Source organism: Thermobia domestica, chromosome 14 (assembly GCF_964235325.1).
Source record: "Thermobia domestica chromosome 14, izTheDome1.hap1.1, whole genome shotgun sequence".
Classification (NCBI taxonomy): Eukaryota; Metazoa; Arthropoda; class Insecta; order Zygentoma; family Lepismatidae; genus Thermobia; species Thermobia domestica.
In genome coordinates this window covers 119,265,619-119,288,069 of record NC_137467.1, presented here as the reverse complement: position 1 = coordinate 119,288,069, position 22,451 = coordinate 119,265,619, and positions in this window count along the sequence as shown.

Below are 22,451 nucleotides of genomic sequence, written 5' to 3'. Positions count from 1 at the left end.
GCTAAAAGCAGAAAACATAGAATTGAAAAAGCAATTAAAATTACAGGATGTAGAAATAAATGATCTTAATCAGTATGGACGTAATAAAAATATTGAAATACATGGTATACAGGAGCGTACTGGTGAAAATTTAAAGGAAGTTGTAATCGACATCGCTCAAAAATTAAGAATAAAATGTGGAGAGGAAGATATTGATGTTGTTCACCGATTATCAAACGGTAAAAATAAACCAAAAGCAATAATTGTACAATTTACAACGCGCACAGTGAGAGATATGTGGTTGACTAAAAGAAATAGGGTTTAGTTAGTAATAATTTAGTATCTGGAAGTAATGATAGTAGAATATTTGTGAATGTAAATTTAACTCCTAAAAATAAGCAATTATTTTGGAAAGCTAGAACAGCTGCAAGAAATACACAGCATAAATACTGTTGGGTAAATGGCAATGGACAAATTTTAATTAGGAAAAACGAAAATAGCCAGGTTATGATTATTAAAACTGAAGAAGATGTACCAGGATTTCCAAATTCTATTCCAGTGTAATCTTGAAATATGTAGGCTATAATTTAAGATGGCAGTAGTTAAAAGTACGTTTGATATATATTACCAGAATGTGAATGGGTTAAAAACTAAAATTAACGAATTTTACCTAAGCTCTACCATGTTTAATTTTGATTGTGTTGCCATTACTGAATCATGGCTAAGACATGAAATATTTAATAATGAGTTATTTGACGATAAATATTTGGTCTACAGAAAAGATCGTAACCTAGAGCGTAGTAATATGAAAGATGGAGGTGGTGTTCTCTTAGCTGTTCACAATAATTATATTTCTGAAAGAATAACAAGATTTGAATTGCCAGATAATGAGGATTTGTGGGTTAAAATTCAGTTATCAGATTTAACATGTATATATATTTGTGTAGTTTATTTCCCGCCACATAGTTCAGAAGAATTATATTTAAATTTTTTTCGAAATATTGAAAGATTTAATGAACTAACATTATCTCAAAATGTTTTTATTATAGGAGATTTGAATTTGACGCTTTTAACAGATTATTTGGATGGTAACTATTTTTTAAATTTGCCTAATTTGGAGAACAATGTCTTACATAAAGTAAATTTTTAAAATTTCTCACAAATCAATAAAGTAAGAAATCTAAACAATAGAATTTTAGATGTATTTACTAATGTATTACACGTTGAAGTTCTTGAATCTGATGTTCATTTTGTTCAACCAGATCGTCATCACCCATGTTTGAATATTAATATTCCGTTTTATAAAAACTGTAAGACATGAAATGAAATGGAAGACGTAGTCTACAACTTTTGTAAGTGTGATTTCTTGAAACTTTATCAGTTATTGAGATGTAAGAAATGGGATTCCTTATATGAGATTAAGGATATTGATAATTGTGTCGAGTTTTTCTATTCTGAATTATATGGAGTTTTAAATGAATGTACACCTAAAAATATCAAGAGGAAACGTTCATATCCAACCTGGTTTACTCCTGAAATAATAAAAATTTTAAGGAAGAAAGAACGTTATAGAAAGAAATTTAAACAATCAAGACTTTACTCAGATTACATGCAATTTGTTGCACTAAGGACACAAGTAAAAAATAGTATTGAAATAGCTTTTCGTGATTATAACAACGCAATAGAAGAGCAAATTGTAAAGGAACCTAGGAAATTTTGGAACTATATTAATAAGAAAAAATATTAAAACATAAATCAATTTGTACTTGAATATAACAAAGAAAAAATGGTTGACAATAAATTGAAATGCGAAGCTTTTGCTAAGCATTTTCAATCAGTATATAGTTCTGAAATACCTAATATTAAACTATCAGATATTTTTCTGAATGATGTTTCTTCGATTGTAGATACAATGTCACTGGATAGGATCACTGAAACAGAAGTAATCGAAGCTATTGACAAAATGAAAGGTAAAAGGTCAATTAGTAATGATGGTATACCATCTTACATTTTTAAAGGTTGTAAGGAATTTATTGTTAAGCCATTGACCTACATATTTAATCTGTCTATCACTCAGTGTTATTTTCCTGCAAAATTTAAAATATCAGCAATATGTCCAGTTCCAAAAATTAATCCTGTAAAATTAATACAAGACCATAGGCCGATAAGTTTGATTTCTTCTCCAGCTAAAATATTCGAATCAGTAATCTGTAAACACCTGTTTAATCACATCTCACGATATCTCTCTGATTCCCAATATGGTTTTAGACATAATAGATCAACAGTAACAAATTTGTTGAATATAAGTCAAGCAATTAGTGAAGCTCTTACCGTAAGGTCTCAAATTGATGTAGTGTATACAGATTTTAAGCGAGCCTTTGATTTGATTAATCACGAAATACTTCTTAAAAAGATTAAAGGATTTGGTGTTTCAAATGAATTAATCCGACTATTTAAGTCATATTTAAGCAACAGAATCCAATATGTAACATATAATAATTGTAAATCTAAACAATATTCTGTATATTCTGGAGTACCACAAGGATCCAATTTAGGGCCTTTGCTATTTTTAATTATGATAAACGATTTACCTGAAGAGTTTCAATATTCTTCGTGTCTAATGTTTGCTGATGATACTAAATTATACAAACAAATTTCTACAAGAGATGATTGTGCAAAATTACAGAGAGATCTGGTGAGGTTGAGTGAATGGTGTCAAAGAAACAAATTTGAACTCAATATTTCAAAATGCAATGTTGTAACATTTTCAATCACAAAGAAACCTGTTATATTTAAATATATTATAGGGAATCAAGTACTGGAGAGGAAAGAAGTTGTCAGGGATCTGGGAGTATGGTTTGATGCAAATCTAAAGTTTACATATCATATGGATATCAAAATAAATGAGGCGTTTAAAATGCTTGGATTTATTAAACGATCGTGCTGTCATTTTAAAAACATAAAAACAATATTAACTTTATATAACTCTTTTGTAAGAACAAAATTAGAGTACGCTTCTATAATTTGGGAACCATACTACCAAAAACCAAAGCAACAAATAGAAAAGGTACAAAAGAAAATGTTAAAATATATTAGTTATAAAATAGATAATATACTAACTCGTTATGTATCTTACAATATACTTCTCAGGAGGTTTCAGCTTTGTCACTGGAGGATAGAAGGTTTATTCAATGTGTATTGTACTTGAAAAAACTTATTGATAACCAAGAGGATAATATGTCTTTCTTAGGTAAATTACCATTCTATTGTCCTCGTCAAAACTTGAGGTTCAAACAAATGTTTTATATGCCTGACATCAAAACAAATTTAGCAAAAAACTCTCCGTTGTATAGGATATGTGATAGAGGCAATAAAATACATTCTATGGGTCTGGACATATTTCAATTAAGATGCTCAATATTTAAACACAAATGCCTCCAAATGTTACTTAATAAAGTGTAAAGATTGTTATTATATCTGGTACTTATTGACTGTACGTGAACAAAACAAGAGTAATGGTTAGTTGTTAGAATTACTTTACATGTAGCACATTCTGCACCATTATAAAATTAACAATTTGTGCTTTGTAATTGCCTTCGGGTGTTAAGTACAAATAAATTATTATTATTATTATTATTATTATTATTATTATTATTATTATTATTATTAGTCAGTCACTTTTTACTATTACTAAAGAGCTCTCTAATATCGGTCATTTTCGATTATTTTTATATTTCTCTCTCTTCCACCTCCCTAGTTTGCGTGGCTGAATTTAAATTTACAGGGAAATGTCACTGTTCATCACAGCGATTCCGGAAACTGTGGATTCGGCACAAATATCAGTCATTTTCGATGATTTATATATAGAGAAAAGTCGGGTATACTGGAATATGTCGGGTAATGTGGAATACCAGTGTTGCAGCGGTGGTAGTGGGTGACGTCTAGCGAAAATGTCCTGTACTACTCTGCCGAGGGTAATGTAGGCTGCCGTGAAAATATAAGCTTGCTGTTGTTGCAAGCGTTACAGCACGAGAAGAAAATCTAATTTGTCGGAAATACTAATCTTTTGAAGGTATGTATATTTTACTTATGTAATGTAGTTTTTTGTGCATGAGTGGACGTCATAATTATGGTGCTAAGTAAGGAAAATGTGATGTAAGAAACGAATAATGTTTGATGTGGATTCTGCCAATCAGTTGAAAGTGAGAGATTAAAATACCAAAATGGAGACGGGGGGGGGTATAGTGGAATACCTGTAGCGAGGATAATGTGGAATATTATTCCACGTTGCCCGTTAATTATCCCTTTCAGCACCGGGAGCGAATGTTTTGGCATTTTCATTGTATACTTGATTTATTTTATTGTTCTTTAAGTAAATAAATAGTCGAGTCAAAATACGGTTTGACCTGGGCAAAATTGCAACCTTTAGTTTTACACCTGTATTTTGTTTAGGTACCCCACCTGATGAAAATATCCAAAATCCGACAAAATCGGACCACGGGAACACCTCCAAAAACGGGTTTCAAAATGGCGGACCATGGTTTTTCGAAAAAATCGTAGACCTTTACGTTGGCGGCTCTAGTAGTCCTCTTAATTAACACAGAGACATGAATGATACCTCGTTAAAACGCTCATAGACAACAAATTCCAACGAAGTGACTTTTGTACCCATCATGCCCAACCCCTAGAAGAAAAAGAAGAAGAAAGTTGATTTCTTTGTTTTTTCTCTTCTAAATTGATATTTCTTGGACCCTTGCAACACTGTACGTCCTCATACGCCTTCAGAAAAATTTCCACGCGTAGACCAGATATTCGTAACAATAACATTAAAAAATGAAGGACGTAGGTTCAACAGTAAGGGAGATAAAAATTCGTAACCACGGACCAAGGAGGGTCACTCTGTATATTTTTTACAGTGGTCTAACTTATGTTTCTTAGATCTAGCATCCTCCCTAATTGTCACAGACATGGAGCATACCGCATTGGAAAGCTTATGAAACCCCCTTGCCAACGACGTATCGTTTGTGCCCCCTGTGCCCAACCTGTAGAAAAAGAAGAAGAAGAAACCTTGAAAAAATTGGGAAAATCTACACTTTTACCTTTCTTGGGCTCTGGCAACCCTGATAATCGTTGTACGCTTGAAAAAATCTTGTTTCTTTCTTTAAATCAAAGGTCGCTTTAATATAAGTACTATACATAAAACAAAAAAATTCTTAAGCAAAAGAATGGGAATAACGAAAGACTTTGGGAGGAAAATTACACATCTACATCGTCATTGCCTAAGCTAACACTGTCCTCACCATGTTCATTTAAACAGTTAAAACATTCAGTTTCTTGGCACACACCACAAGAAATAGCAAATAGAAGGTCATACCATAATACAGTGTACAAGACAATTCGTTTTATAGAAACATAACACCTATATATAAAGCAAAAATATTCGAAAGCAAAAGAATGGGAAGACGAAAGACTTTTGGAGGCTAATTACACATCTACATCGTCATCGCCTACGCTAACACTGTCCTCACTATATTCATTTAAACAGTTATAACATTCAGTTTCTTGGCAGACACCACAAGCAATAGCACATGGAAGGCCATTCTTTCTGCAAGTACAATGCGTTGTTGCACACCCGGTAACACAGTTGCAACGAACAATGGTGAGCAAAGTCGCTGGAGCTGGTGGTAGATCACATAAGATTGGGTGGAGCTCACCATTCCTTTCTTGCCAGCCCCATTCTGTAGCGTTTGCAGGTTTCGAGTTCCACACCTGGACCTGGTGGTAGGTGCGAAGAGAGTGGAATTTGGTGGAAGACGCAGTTGGTGGCAGTCTTTCTGGAGCTACGAAACATTTGGCTGTTGTGACTTTTGCACTGAACATGCGATGTCTAAGACGAGTGAGGTCGATGTGATCATCACCCCCAAACAATAGAACCATTGCTTTATGCCCGGCTTCGATTATTGCGCTTGCTGGCTGGCCAGGAAAACAAAATACAGAAGCTATTTCTCGAAGCGCTTTCTGCATTTTTATAAATGCCTTCTGCTTTCCAAGCCCATACACTCGTGATGTGTTGTCGCAACCAGTAAAGGCATGCAAAAAGAGGAGATGTTCACACAAGCTGGGACTGAGACTTTCACGAATTAGGTGTATGTCATAATCGGGCTTAACGTTTTTTCTTGTATTTATGTCACTGCGGTAGACGAGGCGGAATGGAGTCGGTTGTGAGTAATATAGGAGTAAAAGTAGTACGTCTGTGTCTTCTCCAATCACAAAAGTGTGATAGGTTTTGGAAGCTGTGGCTGCTGTTGTGGCTATCAGAACATCAGCATCTCCCTCAGCGTGAAGCACTGTGCAACCTACTTTCTCTAGGTGGACTGTTATGAGGTCGATCATTTGCTCCTTATTACTTTTGTTGGACAAGAAGCTGTCCTTTTTGCCCACGAATTCCATCGATGGCATAAAATGCACTGCTGGACCAGCACAGGATCCAGCTCGACGACGGTGTGTGACATCTTTCGTTGATGGTGATCCATACCCATCAAACACGATGGTTGATGTGCCATATTTACGAACTATATACTCAGCAAATGATGCAGCGATATTGTCGTACGAACTGCCTTTACACCATTGTAGTCTATGTAACAAAGATCCTCCGTCTAAGACATACAGAATATTGTCTTTCTCCGTTTCCTCAAACTGTGCGGTCTGCTGCTTGCTGAACTCTAGTATCACAAGTGGGGCTTTGTCTGCCTTACGCATCATGCTGGGTGACTCAAATAAAGCTGGTGGGTAGGCACGTAATTCATGAGCTAAGGTCTCCTCTAAAGATGTGCTGCCTGCATTAGCGACAACTAACAGTCTTTGAAACAAAAGATTCGAATCGACGGAGATATCGTTGCTAATTTTAACACTACTCGGGGATGCTAGAGTTTTGACTTTATCAGCACGCTTCCACTTCACAGTGAACAGGTCTTTGCCAGATAGTTTCTTCGCAAGCTCTTCCCCAACTGAAAATAAATTATGGACGTTGACCGAGGAATCCGCTATGACGCCAGTGACAATGTTTCTCAATGATTTGTCTCCGTCAAATGGTGAGATGGGCTGCAGTCGTGTAAGAATGCGACGTGTGTCACTGATATCACGTGACATTCTTGATGTTTCGGCTTCTTTATGTTGTTCGCTAGTGACATATGCTGCGTGAGTAAGAGTTTGCATCGCCAGATTATACTCAGAGCATGCTGGCATTGAGAGCACCCACAAAGATTGTTGCATCTCCGACATTCCACTCCCATGGGTTAGACCCCCAGTGGATTTTAGCGATCTCATCAGAACCTGCTCTATGACTAGAGCAGAAGACAACCCAACCCAATAACGGTTGCTTCTTTTAATAACTCCGAACCCATTTTGAAAGCTTTCGTGAACTGTTGGATTAACCGATGGCAGCGTTAACATTGTTTGCAGGTATAAGCATGTCGACTTCAAATAATTGAAGTGTCCTGCTGCAGCGATTATGGGAATGCACTCTGCTATAGCATCAAGGTGATCCTCTCAGCTTCCTGTTCGGTCTGCTGCCACAGGTTTCCTTGCTGTAGTCAACATGCGCTGGTATGCAAGCCACAACTGACTTGTTTTTGATGTGTTAATAAGTTCTGACTTTCGTTCTTCTATTTTTTTCTGGGCTTCTTGAAGAAGAGGTGAAGAACTAGCTCCAGTTACATTAATCTCACCCGACATCAGACTCTGGTAGAGAGAGTAAGCATCGTTGATAGTTCTGTGTGTTCCGTTATTGGTCTCCAGAAAAACATTCTTCACAAACAATGCACTTAATGCGAGGTCAACCATCATGTGCGCACGGAAGGCTCTTGCTACGGACTTGCCACTTAACATATGTACAATCGAATTTTCTCCATAAACCTCATGCAAGATTTCACGTAAGCCTGAACCATCCATCAGGGAACCAATTGCTCCTAGAAGGTTCATCAGAGTATGAAATGAGCCCAACAGGAGAACCGTGTCCTTAATACTGGTGTTATGTGCTCTGTCATGCAGGATACGTGAAGCTTTTCAAAACAGTGGTTGGTCTAAGGTGATGATTGGTGTGACTTTATATTTTCTCGCAAGATTATTCAGGTACACTAAAGTGGAATAGATGCATGACATATCAGATGGAGGGAGGTCAATAATCGGTAAGCAGAGAACAGTGGATTTCCCTGGATGATGAAGAGATGGATCTGCGTGAATGGCCTGCATCATTCCTGACCAGTTTGGAGTGCGTGACGGAACGTGCCAGGAAAGTTTCCACAAAATGTCCAGGGAGCTTTCGTTCGGTGATGGTGCTGTTACCAGTTCACAGTTAACCTTTTCAAGAATGGCCCTGGCTTCAGTGTATGCATGAATGGGAACACTGGCAAGAGATTTCACATCAGCATCAGAGACAGGCTTCCGAAGAATGGTTAGACTGGTAGTAGTGGATGGAGTATTGGCCGCCAACATTCCCATACCATGGAATGTGCCTAAACCACTCAGCGTTTGGAGATTATGGTCTACATTATCCGCTGCAAAGAGGAGAGTCAGGTCTGCTGACATTTCGGTCACACGATTACCAAATGTACTTGCAGCACAGCGTTCAAACCGCTGCACTTCCGCGTATGTAGAGCAAAATCCCAGGTGATGTAGCGTGTCAATCAGGTGTTTCGATCGATAGTGGTGGTGCAGCTGCACAGCAACACCTAACTGCAGAGGAGCTAATATAGCTCTTGGTCTGGCTGCATGCATCAAACACTGGCCAATCGATGCTATTTTGGTTTCATTGTCCTTTCCGGCAAAAAGTGTGGCACAGAATAGTTTAAGGCTAGGTGGAATGTACTGAAGGGATTCCTGAATGGTCAACTCGCTGGGTGAAGGATATGTATCACTTCCAGATTGTAGTTTGGATTTTATGTCGCTTTTGATCAGTCGAGCTGCGGTTTCTATGATTGTATGTTTTTCCTTTTCTTCATCATACTCTCGTGGCAAATCACGATATGCCCGTAGAATGTGATTGGCAGTTTCTCGAAGTGTAATGAAGTCGTTTTTTCCACTGTCACTAGAAATTATAATTTTGTCACCGAAGTACTCCATTAGTTGACGCTTCATGTGCCGTCTGTCATATGCAATGTGATCGGCCCCTTCAAGAAATGTGCCCATTTTTGTAACAAGTTCTCCAACAGTTAGTTGCTCATCATCGTGCTCTTCCAAATAACTACAGATGCGCTGAAATGCAAGGATTCTCTCATGATTTGTAGGTCGGCCAGCCCGGAACTTTTTTGACGCTGACTGATTATCGGTGCAGTATTGTTGAGGAATTGCTTTACCTGTTCGAAAGTTGATACTACATGATCTGTGATAGACACAATCTGCTGCATGAAGATCAGAAGAGAAGTACTCAATTCGACCTCGGACAGTTTGTGACAAGTTATCGTTTCGTTCATTGCAACACTTTAAAATGCTGTGTGGCAATGCTTGTGTTTTCACTCGCACATTTTCTGATTTCAACACGTGACGGTCATCAAATAAGACAGGCGTTCCGCAAAACAGGCAGTCACTGTTGCTGTTGAAGAACCCATCCGACGAGCGAGTAACTCGTTTTTGAATCGGCGATGACGTTTTTCTTTTTAGGGCAATCGCAATATCTTTCTTATCAACGTAACGTTTGCGACAAGAGACATGAACCACCATGCCTGCAGCGGCGAGAGTGTTACTACCACGAGCCTTACTGGTAATGTTCACTCCTACAGTTTCCTTTTCTTGAAGTGTGATGAGGTTATCATCAAGATCTTTTACACAACGATTTTTAAGGTTGCCAGAGCCCAAGAAAGGTAAAAGTGTAGATTTTCCGAATTTTTTCAAGGTTTCTTCTTCTTCTTTTTCTACAGGTTGGGCACAGGGGGCACAAACGATACGTCGTTGGCAAGGGGGTTCCATAAGCTTTCCAATGCGGTATGCTCCATGTCTGTGACAATTAGGGAGGATGCTAGATCTAAGAAACATAAGTTAGACCACTGTAAAAAATATACAGAGTGACCCTCCTTGATCCGTGGTTCCGAATTTTTATCTCCCTTACTGTTGAACCTTCGTCCTTCATTTTTTAATGTTATTGTTGCCAATATCTGGTCTACGCGTGGGAATTTTTCTGAAGGCGTATGAGAACGTACAGTGTTGCAAGAGTCCAAGAAATATCAATTTAAAAGAGAAAAAAACAAAGAAATCAAATTTCTTCTTCTTTTTCTTCTAGGGGTTGGGCATGATGGATACAAAAGTCATTTCGTTGGAATTTGTTGTCTATGAGCGTTTTAACGAGGTATCATTCATGTCTCTGTGTCAATTAAGAGGACTACTAGAAACGCCAACGTAAAGGTCTACGATTTTTTCGAAAAACCATGGTCCGCCATTTTGAAACCCGTTTTTGGAGGTGTTCCCGTGGTCCGGTTTTGTCGGATTTTGGATATTTTCATCAGGTGGGGTACCTAAACAAAATACAGGTGTAAAACTAAAGGTTGCAATTTTGCCCAGGTTGAGGGTAAAATTGCTCTAGATTTTCTGGACTAAAAGTAAAATCCATGAATCTGTGTTTTCTTTAGTGATAGTTCATTAATGGCGGAACCCTCACAAATAACTCAGATGATCCTTGAAAGTCTGGCCAAACAGCCGTCGAAGATTCACACCAGCTTCCGACAATAATTTCTGGGGCCATTCCATATATCTCAGGAACAGCTTCTTCTGCCATTCCACCTACGTCACGAACAAATCTCCCTGCCATTTCATAAGTTCCTTTGCGTAAACACACATAGAGAAACATTCAAGCGAGTTCTCTCAGTTTCGCCACAAGTTGTTTCACCGGCACCCTCATTAAGGAGACGCACCTCAACTCGAGACAGACCCAAGTCAGCAGCAGCAGTGATAACATAATTACCTTTCAGGAAGAAACTACAGACGAGTCATAAGCCTACAAAACGTCCGTTGAGGAGCAAACGTCTGTTATCTACATCCAAACAGCAAGTAGTCTCATTTGCAACTCAGAACGAACAACCCGATGACTGTCATGACAGTGTTACTACCGAAAGGGCAAATGCTCAGTGCACCTACTGCAACGGGAAAATTTTCAAAGACAATTCAGGTAAACAATGTCTCTCGTGTTATCAATGGAGTCATACTGAGTGCACTGAAGGTACAGAGTTGACTTCATTTGTGATAACTCCTCGTAAATTTCACACACCGTGCAGTATTGTGCGTGTTCTTCTTCACAATTTGTTTATTGTTTTGGATATTGTTTGCTTCTTTTCTCAACCTCAGTTTTTACTGTGTATATGCATATGTACTCCTTAAGTTGAACAAACGTAACAGTTGATCCCATACTTTCTTTGTCGCTTTTCTATTTCAGTAGTCATGAAAATATAGATTGTAATATCAATATTTATCTGGAACAGGTGGAGGATAATGTGGAATACTATTCAACATTACCCTTCACTTTTGCATGATCTCAAATTCTGTCATTTTTTGAAAATGCTTGTCAAACTCAGATAATGTAACGTATAGCTTCTGCAGTATTGTTTTCTTATAGAGCATACATCACAGCACATTTTAGCATAAAACTCATTATTGTAAGTTCATTCACGCCTCTTGTATCGTTGAAAATAAAAACGGTATTCCACAATACCTGACTTTCCTCTCTCTCTCTCTCTCTCTCTCTCTCTCTATATATATATATATATATATATATATATATATATATATATATAGAGAGAGAGAGAGAGAGAGAGATACAGACTGCCTGTTAATGCGTACAAAAAACTTAAGGGTAGATGGCTGATGTCAAACCAAGAAAAAAGTCCTTTTTAACTTTGGCCAAAGTCCATAGTTTCCGAGATATAGGGTGTCGAAAGTGTGAGAAAATGAACTTTAGAGATCTATATCTTCACTATCCTAAACGATAGAGCAGAGGCGGTATGGTGAAGTCAAAGACAACGAATGAGCTCTATCCTAAAATGCTTATGCCGCAATCTCGAAACCTGCTCGCAAGGGATTTACCAAAGGAAGTGGGGAATCCTCGTCAATTCTCTTGAGAAAGAGAGGTCTATTAGCGTGGTTCGAAGATTACAAAAACAGCAAACAGTAATTCGTTGCCGGCAATGTGATATCTTCAACGAATTTAACATGGCGCGGGAATTTTGTAATTAGCTATAGGGGTTGCATAACTGCAACATCAGTAAGAGGTAAAAACATATGCTTTAGTTACCATGAGAGATAAATAGCAGCAGCACAGTGTGTGTATTCCTGCAATAGGAATTGGCATGGAAACATGAATAAAAAGAGGGTGCAGTAACCAAAAACATAGGGAATATGAGAAACTACTAAAAAGAACATGCACATGAGCAGTGGTTCTTCCAGACATGTTTTTGGGGTGGCACTGCCCCCGGAGCTCTGAGGGTGCCACCCCCCAATGAGACCAAAATAATACGTCTATAATATAATAATAAGTAAAATAGTACCAGAAGTGCCTGGTACTATTCAGAATAATCAATACCGGAATTCATACCCAAGACTACAAGCTAAGTAACTCTTCTCTGAGAGTGGAAACTCACATAAAACAATAATGAAGTTAAAATTCTTTTGTAAGACACGCCAAAAAATTTAAAAAATGCTTCTGTTAAAAATTAGTACATTTAACCTTATGTAGATGGCAACATTGTATTGGATTCGCGGAAAGGATTTTTCCCGTAAGCAGTGAAAATACAAAGCAATCTAAATCCTTTCTCTTATTAAAGTGCGGTAAGAATTAAATTATTTATAAAAGAACGCTATTTTCAAGGTTTTGTTTTTCAGTAAGAAATAAATAAACAGCAGTGATACTAACTAGTTGGGAGAGCACAAGGGCGAGCGATCTGAGGGACGAACAAGGGAAATGCTACATGCATCCCTTTCCTCGACGTAGAAGAAAGAAACGGTGGCCCATAAAAAGCATGTGTGAATAAAGCTAGGTAGTCAAAAGAGGTTTGTTTATAGAAAAAATATATTTAAAAAAGGAGAAAAATAAAGCTAAAAGGGTGGGAGAACATGTTCTGTACGAATGGCTGTTTTATTTATGTTGTTCCCTGGTTTTCTGTGCGGTTCGTTGCCAACTGAAGCCAAATTAGTGTTGCCAGGTTCTCTTTTGCCTTTGCAAAGGTAAAGAGTAAAAAAAATAAACAAGAGCCGTGGTAGCATTTTTAACAATGCATGGACTCTGATTGTTAATCATAAAGAGCAAAGAAAACTAGAATGGAGGATGGCTTAGAAAAAAAATAAAAATAAAAAAATTAGTCCCCGTTGTATTGTTGAGATTAGAGATGAAAAAAAGCGTGCACAGACTAACAGGGAAGAAAGAATAATACTAAGGGAACAATGAGATACCATTGTAATGCTTGCGGACAGAGAGAAAACACTCTTTCGTTTGATGTCTCTAATACCGCATTGCAGATCGTGGTGTCACAGTGAGCGGTGTTCATGTTTTACAGGTGCAACGGATGATGTAAAGAAACATACATGGACATTGGGAAAACATTTCATTTATAAATAAGTAAAGTCTTCTATTGTGATCCACTGAAACATGAATGAAAATAAACCGACGAATCTTTCAACGTCCTCTATGTTGAAGCTTAATTTACCTCTTCAAAAATTAATATAATATGTATGCATGTATGTATTGCAGGCAGTGATCAATATAGTTAGAATATATACATTGTCTATAAGGAAAAATGTGGGAAAGAGGATAATAAAATGTATTCGATAACTTCACATACACATACATAAAAGTAGGTGCAACTCAGATTAGATTTGACTAATATACAAGGTTACTATAGTTTCAAATTTTAAAAGAATAGAAGTTAAAGAGTTTTATGATGTAGTTTTCAGATATTTTTCACAACTTTATTCATGAATTCTGTCTTAACACTACCTAAAGCAAGAAATTAGCAGTGAATGTTGCAAAATCAATAGTTTAAGTCAATTTTCTGAAAGTTGAAGGAATTCGAGAGCACACACTTGGCATTTCCCAAGGAATTCCTAATTCACATCACAGATGCCTAAAGGCATTTAAGAAACTCAAATTTAGTTGAAATGAACTGGTAGTTATTGGTGCACCCCCCCTTAGAGAATCCTGGATCCGGCCCTGCATATATATATATATATATATATATATATATATATATATATATATATATATATATATATATGCAAGCGAATGTAATTACATAGAATTATTATTCTTTTAAATAATTGGAGTTTAAAGTTTTCACTTAATTATTCTCAAATGCTTAAGATGTTTAATTTGCCGGTCTTATTTCTTTGGCCAATGAAGCTAAACACAGCTGAAGGGAAAGAAACAAGACCTCGATGTTTTCTCTCAGTTTTGTTCAATACAGGAGGCACGGTGGCTGAGTGGTTGAGAGATTACCTCTGGTGTATGAGGTCCCTGGTTCGATCCCTGTCCAAGTAAGTTTGTGGTGGACGACATTGAGTCCGTTTATTTTCTCGGGTACTCCTATTTCCTCCTACATTCTCATTCCACCAATTATTCCATCATCATTCACTTGCCTTAATCATTCATCTCCCTTTAGCCTTAAAGGCATAAACGTGGGACGTTAAACTGAAAGATTTCATTTCATTTTGTTTAATACAACGTTTAGATAATCGTCGGAGAAAGATGTAAAAATGAAATCTTTCAGGTTAACGTCCCAGGATTATGCCCTTTAGGCTAAAGAAGACGATGATTAAGGCAAGCAACAGCGCCGACTTTCCAAAATTTTTGTGGGTGAATATCAATGACGGGACGTATTATATGTTTTTAGGGAAGTCTCGATATATTTTGATTGATTTCCTTCCAGTTAAAATCTTTTATGAACACTGTCATAAAGGACTGTGCTCGATTCAATTCACAATATCACAATTCACAATTCCATTCACAAATATAAATATATCTATATCAAAAGCAATAGAACTAAATATAAAATGTTTTTCAATCTAACTTGATAATTTAAGCTGTGATATAAAGTTTGTTTTTACTCTCACAAATCTGTCTAATAATAGGTATATTTCTCGATTTCCAAGTCAACCTCTTCAAGTGAGGATCAGTCACGCACCCAGAAATTTTTGTTCGGAGGGGTCCGAGCTTTTTTTGGTGGGAATTCCAATACTAACAAGTTGCTATACCTACTCCTATGTAGTCTTGAAAGGATATTACTCTGCAACCGAAAAGACGATAAGTAATTACAAAATACTTTCACCTATATTTTCAGGAAAAAGTGGTAGAACTAGATAGTTTTTTTTATAAGAGAAAGAGTACAGATGAAGTGTAAGATCAAATTTTTATGCTACATTAATCATTTCCCTGTTAAACAAGTATAGTTTCATTGAGAAAGTGTCCAAATATATGTTGAACTAAGACGTTTTGGGGAGCGTCCACACCCGATGGACCCCTATGAGTGCGCTCCTGGTGAGGATACAGAGGCTTATCGTCAGATATTCGTTCCAAACAGGATCAACCCAAAGTTTGGGCGCTACTGGTCTATTGGACTTTTTTTTTTTGAAAAAATGGAATACAGGACTTTGTGATTTATCTTATATTCGTAAGCATCGAATTCTGAGCACCCATTGAAAAACATAAATATCGGTGCCTATGAATTTGTACATGTTATGTCTTTTAAATTATATAAGCACACTTATATCAATTTTTCACTGTTAACATTCAAGTTATTTTTCTCATCTGCCCAATGAACTTTCAACATTAAAGGCTAGCTCAAGTTTGTAGGTTTTATTGAACACAAATACTAACAATACTTTATAATACAAACGATGAAATTTCATTCTACTAATAGTAAAACCTACATAGCACACGGACGTCCACGGGGCGTCCGAGACTAATCTGCAATGGATAACGGGACATCCCGGGACCATTCGAATTTGCTCCCGGGACATTCACAGGAAATCCGTGGGATATCCAGATGTCCGCTAATATCCCGGAAACAGGATATTCAACGGGACCTCAAAGGGATGTCCACTGGTAAATCGTGGGATAATGTAGTCCTAGGTATGTCCGGCGTGGGATTTCCCTAGGATCTCCTGTTCCATCCGGGAGGCCCCATGAATATCTTACCTGGAAATTCCTTAGTACGTCTCATGCAGGACGTCCATGGGATGTCTACTCATTGTCCCGATAAGCCCGGGAACTATATAGGATAATTGGCATCAAAATGGGACGTCCTAGGGACGTCGTGTACTATATGGGAAAGTTACATACTTGGAAGAATGACTGCAAGTGTACTGTAGAACTGAAGAAATTATTATTTATACCAAACAGTGGTACAACAGACTTGGCTTTATCATTATACTTGGCAATGTCTTGAAGGGATAAGGAGAAACAAAAATGTAACACTTGTTGCGTTTGCTTTGCGCGCTTGAAGCAAAGGTTGTAACAATTGTCTACTTTTTCATTCAATCACATCATGGTGCTAGCGTAGCTAGTTCCGAACAAAGCGGCATGGAAGACTATATGCACGTTTTGAATTGTCGATTTTTCACTATGCTTAACATTTTTTTAATGAATATAAAACATTATTTATATCCCAGACTTTGTGGCTGGCCTTGAAAAATAAACTGGCACTCACTATGAGGAAATATTAATATAAGTGAATATCTTAACAAATGTTTCTCAAAACAACTCAAATTTTGGAGCGCTAGAAGTTCATGTATTATCTCAATACAATCTCCCCAAAATATATACCGTCGTTTAAGATATGAACCCTCGTATGTCTAATTTCTTAATTTTTCGGAAGCCAAAAAAAAAAAAAAAAAAAAAAAGACCACTATACCTATTCATAATATTAATGTTTCAAACCTAAAAAGTGCGTTATTCTTTTCTAAAAAAAAAAAAAAAAAAAAAAAAAAAACGCTGACACAGCTGCTCTCATCACAATACAAATGGCTATAATATATTAAACTTACTTTTATGCGAGATATCACCTGAAGTTTCCATCAATCGACATGCAAGCGAACATTATAAGTGATTGTTTCTCAGCAATCGATATCTTTCGACGTACGAGGGTTTGCTGGAACATGGGTTTTGTTTTTCTCATCAGGTTAATGTCAAAAACTCCAAATTCCAAAAATTGGACATGTGAGGTATAACACCTTAAACCAGTGTTTTTCAACAGGTGGCAGCTTGTTTGCTAGCGGGCCGCGGCATGTGTGGTTTCAGCTAACTTCAATAATTAACCATAAGTACGTAATAATGCAAAAAATAACGCTTTTTCTGAATCATTCGACGACTGTTTATGTGTAGTGAATTGCTGCTATTGGCACAATATGAACATATTTTGTACAGTATCATTTTCATCAGGAACGTTGCTAGATTTCTGATTTTGGGGGGTATATTTGTGGGGATGCGCACGAGTAGAGTCGAGTCGAGATTTAAGCCTGTCTCAACTCGTCTCGACAAAATGTTGTCTCGACTCGAAAATATGTTCCTGTCTCGACTCGAGTCTCCACTCGATACTCTCTGTCTCGACTCGACTCGAATTCGAGTCGAGACGTCTCGAAATTCGGGTCGAGACAAAATATACGAGTTAAAATATACGCGCACATTAGCCAGACCATTATGATTACCTACCTGATTGATAGGTCGCTGAAGAGAGTTGACACCACATATGAACACACAGGTCACCTAATTCCCGTAAATTCCGGGGAGGGGGCGATGCGCTCTGACGTCACATTTAATTACATCTCAGATGTGTTTGATTGGGTTCAGATCCAGCGAGTGGGGGGGGGGGGGCAATACATCACTTGGAACTCGCTCCTGCGTTCCTCGAACCACTCCATCACACTCCTGGCCTTGTGACATGGTGCATTATCTTGTCTAAAAATGCCACTACCGTTAGGAAACAAGGTCGTCATGAAGTGGTGTACGTAGTCTGCAAGCAGTGTGCGATACGCCTCGGCCGTTATGGTGCCTTGCTCGAGCTCCACTAGACACATGGATGCTTACGTGAATGTTCCCAGATAATAATTAAGCCGCAGCCAGCTTGTCTCCGTCCCGCAGTACAGATGTCAAGGAGCTGTTCCGTTGAAATACGACGGATTCGCACACTCCTATCGTCATGATTAGTGATGATCAAATGCAACACCAAGACCAAAACCGGGGTGGTCTTGGTCTTAATCTTGCACACCCAGTCTTGGTCTTGGTCTTGGTCTTGCTTCCAACAGTGTTGCAAGTCTTGCTTTTAAGAAATCTTATGCTTTTCATAGGTAAATTTTACTCTGATATAAGGGATAATAAATTGTACAATGCTCCAATAGTTACGGAAATAGAATGTATTTTTCTAAATGTAAAAAGTTTCCATAGTTTATCTTCGTGTAAATATGATAATAGTGTACAACATAAGTGATGACCTTTATTTTTTTATTGGGTGCCCACGCTTCGCTACTTATTAGATGAATCACTACGTTTCGGAACGGAAAACGAATGAGAAGGTGTTAGAAATATTAGTAGTAGGAGAAAAAAGAAGAATTTTAGATATTGATAAAAGGAGAAAGAGGAACTGGTTGGGATATTGGCTGTGGAGGACGTGCTAGAGGGTATGGTGAAAGGAAAGAGAAAGAGGAAGCAAAGGAGATAGTAGTTGCGGGATTGTATTAAAACAGAAAATTGCTACATTAAGACAAAGAGACTAGCTGAGGACCACTGTACATCGAAGTTTCTCAGTTGCATCAAGCAACCTGCCAATAAGAATAGCTTTGATGATGATTATGATATGTTTAGCATATCGACCAAAAAAAGAGAGAAAAAATTAAAATAATTATTATAATCGAAACTTAATATTTTAGAAAAATTTGAGTGAAAACTTAAAAAGACTCAACTGTCTGTGTCTTTTCTATAAACTCAATTTGTATAAAAACTCTTGACCTATATTAGAAATACAAAATAACGACATAAACTCGAGCAAGGCAACAATAACTGTACAAAATCAGTCTTACTTGTGAATATGGATTACTAGCATCAATTACCCACTTCGTTGGGTAAAATTAGAAAGTATTATAAAAATATGTTTCGTTAATCAGTCACCTTTTATTATTACTAAAGCACTTTCTGATATCGGTCATTTTCGATTATTTTTATATTTCTCTCCCCGCCTTCTCCCCAAGCTGCGGGGCTGAATTTGGGTTTAAATGGCATCAGAAACGTCACTGTTCATCTTAAAGACACCGAAAACTATGGATTCGGCACTAATATCTATCATTTTCAATAAATTTATATATCTCCTCCTCCCCCATGTTGGAAGGCACGGAATCGGAAGTGTCACTGTTCATCTCAATGACTTCGAAAACCATGAATTTGACATTGATGGTCATTTTCGATAACTTTTATATATCTCCTTCTTCCCTCTTCCCAAGTCGCAGTGCTGAATTTGAATTTAAACTTGATCGGAAGTATCACTGTTTACGGTGATGATGAAAACTGACTGAAATGTGTTACGTGTGATGATTTATCACACTATATATATATATATATATATATATATATATATATATATATATATATATATATATATATATATATATATATATATATATATATATATATATATATAAAAGCTAATATGGTCATTGTTATCCTAGAAGGTTATGCTATCAGTTCCTGAACCATAGGGTACTCGAGCGCCTCTAGTGGAAGTTTCTGAACCACATACGTTCGAATGAGCTGCCGGTAGCCTGAGCAGCCATTCGAAACTTTTTTTTTTTTTAATATTTGTAACGTTCCTCTAAGTGCTCCGTCCTGGGCCGCTGGTATAAAAACCGGGACAAATAATGGTATGCGGATTTGTAATTTCAATGAATAATGGATATAATTGTAAGTTAGCATTTAAATATTTCCGTGAGATACTTATCGGGTATTATTCTAATTTTAGAGTTAATTTTTTACTATAACTAGCACAAATATTTCCAAAAATAGTATTAAACCTCCAAATATAATTGTGAAAAGTAGGTAATACTGATAATTGAAATAACTGATTTTAACTAGTAAATTTTATAACAAAACTTGCTGAAAAATAAATATGAAATACAGAAATATGTTTTCAACAAAATATAACAATTTAAAGCAATATTGAAAAATTAGAATATTTATCAAAAATTTAACTTGCTTTTTAAAGCTAGGTTGAATGGTGCTATGATTCTTTTCAAATTTCAACATTTTATCTAATATATAATAGACCTCCTATATTTTGTCAATCCAATAAGAAATCTATATTTGTTTCTTAGAAAATATAACTATATAAAGAGAATATTAAACAATCAAAAATAACACTCACCCAATATATTTAGTAATGATTAGCCATCGTACACCTTCGGGAGGAAGTGTTTCGATACGCCTCTTATTACCAGAATATAATTCCACACCTAATGTAGAAATTTCGAATTCTCTCACAAATAAATAGGTAGATACTTTAACAACTATTTTTAAATTCACCTTGTTCACGATTTAGAACACTATAATTTTTTAACTATACGACTTGCATAATAACCATTATAGAAATCACAATTCAAGTAGAGATTAACCTTGCCCAGTTCGACATATCGTTTCGAATGGCTGCTCAGGCTACCGGCAGCTCATTCGAACGTATGTGGTTCAGAAACTTCCACTAGAGGCGCTCGAGTAGGGCTACCCTATGGTTCAGGAACTGATAGCATAACCTTTTAGGATAACAATGACCATATTAACTTTATATATATATATATATATATATATATATATATAAATCATCACACGTAGCAAATGGTGGAAAGAAGAAACTAGGAGGAAACGGAAAAAACCTGAGAATACCCACGCACACGATGTTTGACCACCAAAATAGTTTACATGGTGCAAGATGACACCTGTGGTGCTTAAAAACGAGCAATATCTACAGAAGACGCGAACAACCAATTCAGGAAACGACATACTGTAGCTATATGCTACAGGGGCACATCGCCTCATACGGATTGCATAAAACTACTGGGAATACATTCGCTCCAGTGGCATTTTATACTGAAACCAAAAAATTCAAGTAAAAGATGCAATGATTTTTCTTTTTTTTTACATTCTATAAAAAATTCAAGTAGTACCAGTGCAAGACTCTTGCGCAAGAGTCTTGGTCTTGGTCTTGGTCTTGCAGGTATGGTCTTGGTCTTGGTCTTGTATTCCTGGTCTCGGTCTTGGTCTTGCATGCAAGACTCTTGCAAAAACTGCAAGACCAAGACTCTTGCGCTCATCACTAGTCATGATGAAGAAGATATTGGGATTCATCAGACAATGCAACGCTCTGTCACTGTGCCAAGGTCCAGTGGCGATGTTCACATGTTCATTTCAGTCGTAGTTGATGATGCCATGATGTTAACATTCGAACATGAATGGGTCGTCGGCTGCGGAGGCCCATTGTTAGGAGTGTTCGGTGCACTGTGTGTTCAGATTAGTGTTGTGAAGGCCTGGGAAAAAACGGAAATTTTGGGTGAAAAAAGACACTTTTTTTACGGTCTTCCCGAGCTTGGAAAAAACGAAAAATTGAGATTCGAAACATGTCTCGACTCATGCGCATCCCTACATATTTGCAAGTGGAAGTGGTTTGGCCAACAAATATGGTGATTTTGCAAATTGATATCTAGTAAACGCACGATATTTGGGGTGACCAAGACAAGTTTTTGAAAGCGGCATGCTCCCTTAGCTACGTCACTGCACTTCATATTTATGGTGGATCAATGGGGCGGAAAATGATCTTATATTTTAACTGACACTGAGACAAATTAACTGTATTTGAAGAATGTGTTTGTTGCTTCCATAGAAACCTACGTAGGTAATAAAGTTGAAAAAATGCGTAGAAAAATTCTATGTGAGATCCTGACCGCTTATATTGTTTCATATAGAAAGTGCGTATAGATGGAACACTTATACAGAAAGTATTATAAAACGTTTTCAGTTATACGTCTGTTGTACGTTGTCCAAAAACTACATAAATTACGAATGTAACCTACATTTTTAAATACACCACCTACAATTTTTTTTCTCAATGTAGATCATAATGGTGGTTTAGTTGAGGTACCGTTCTTCTAGTGAGGTTGTGGCTTGATCCAAAACATGAAAATAAAAGCTGCTTTTGAAAGCAATTTTGAGATCCGCAATGCGCTCATCAGGGGCCTCATATTCAAACTGACATTTGGTTTTCCGTGGTCCTAATTGTAACTCACTAGGAAATAGGGGGTCAATTTCGAGTCTCTGCAATTCTCTTACTCTTCAAACCCTTTATCAGTTCGTATTGCTTCAAAATGACTTTTCACTTTTGCAATCATTTCAACTGCTTTTGAAAGGTCCATTTGTTCTTTTTGGAGCATTTTGCTTACAAGATTGATTCTGAATGGAAGTGTAGACCAGA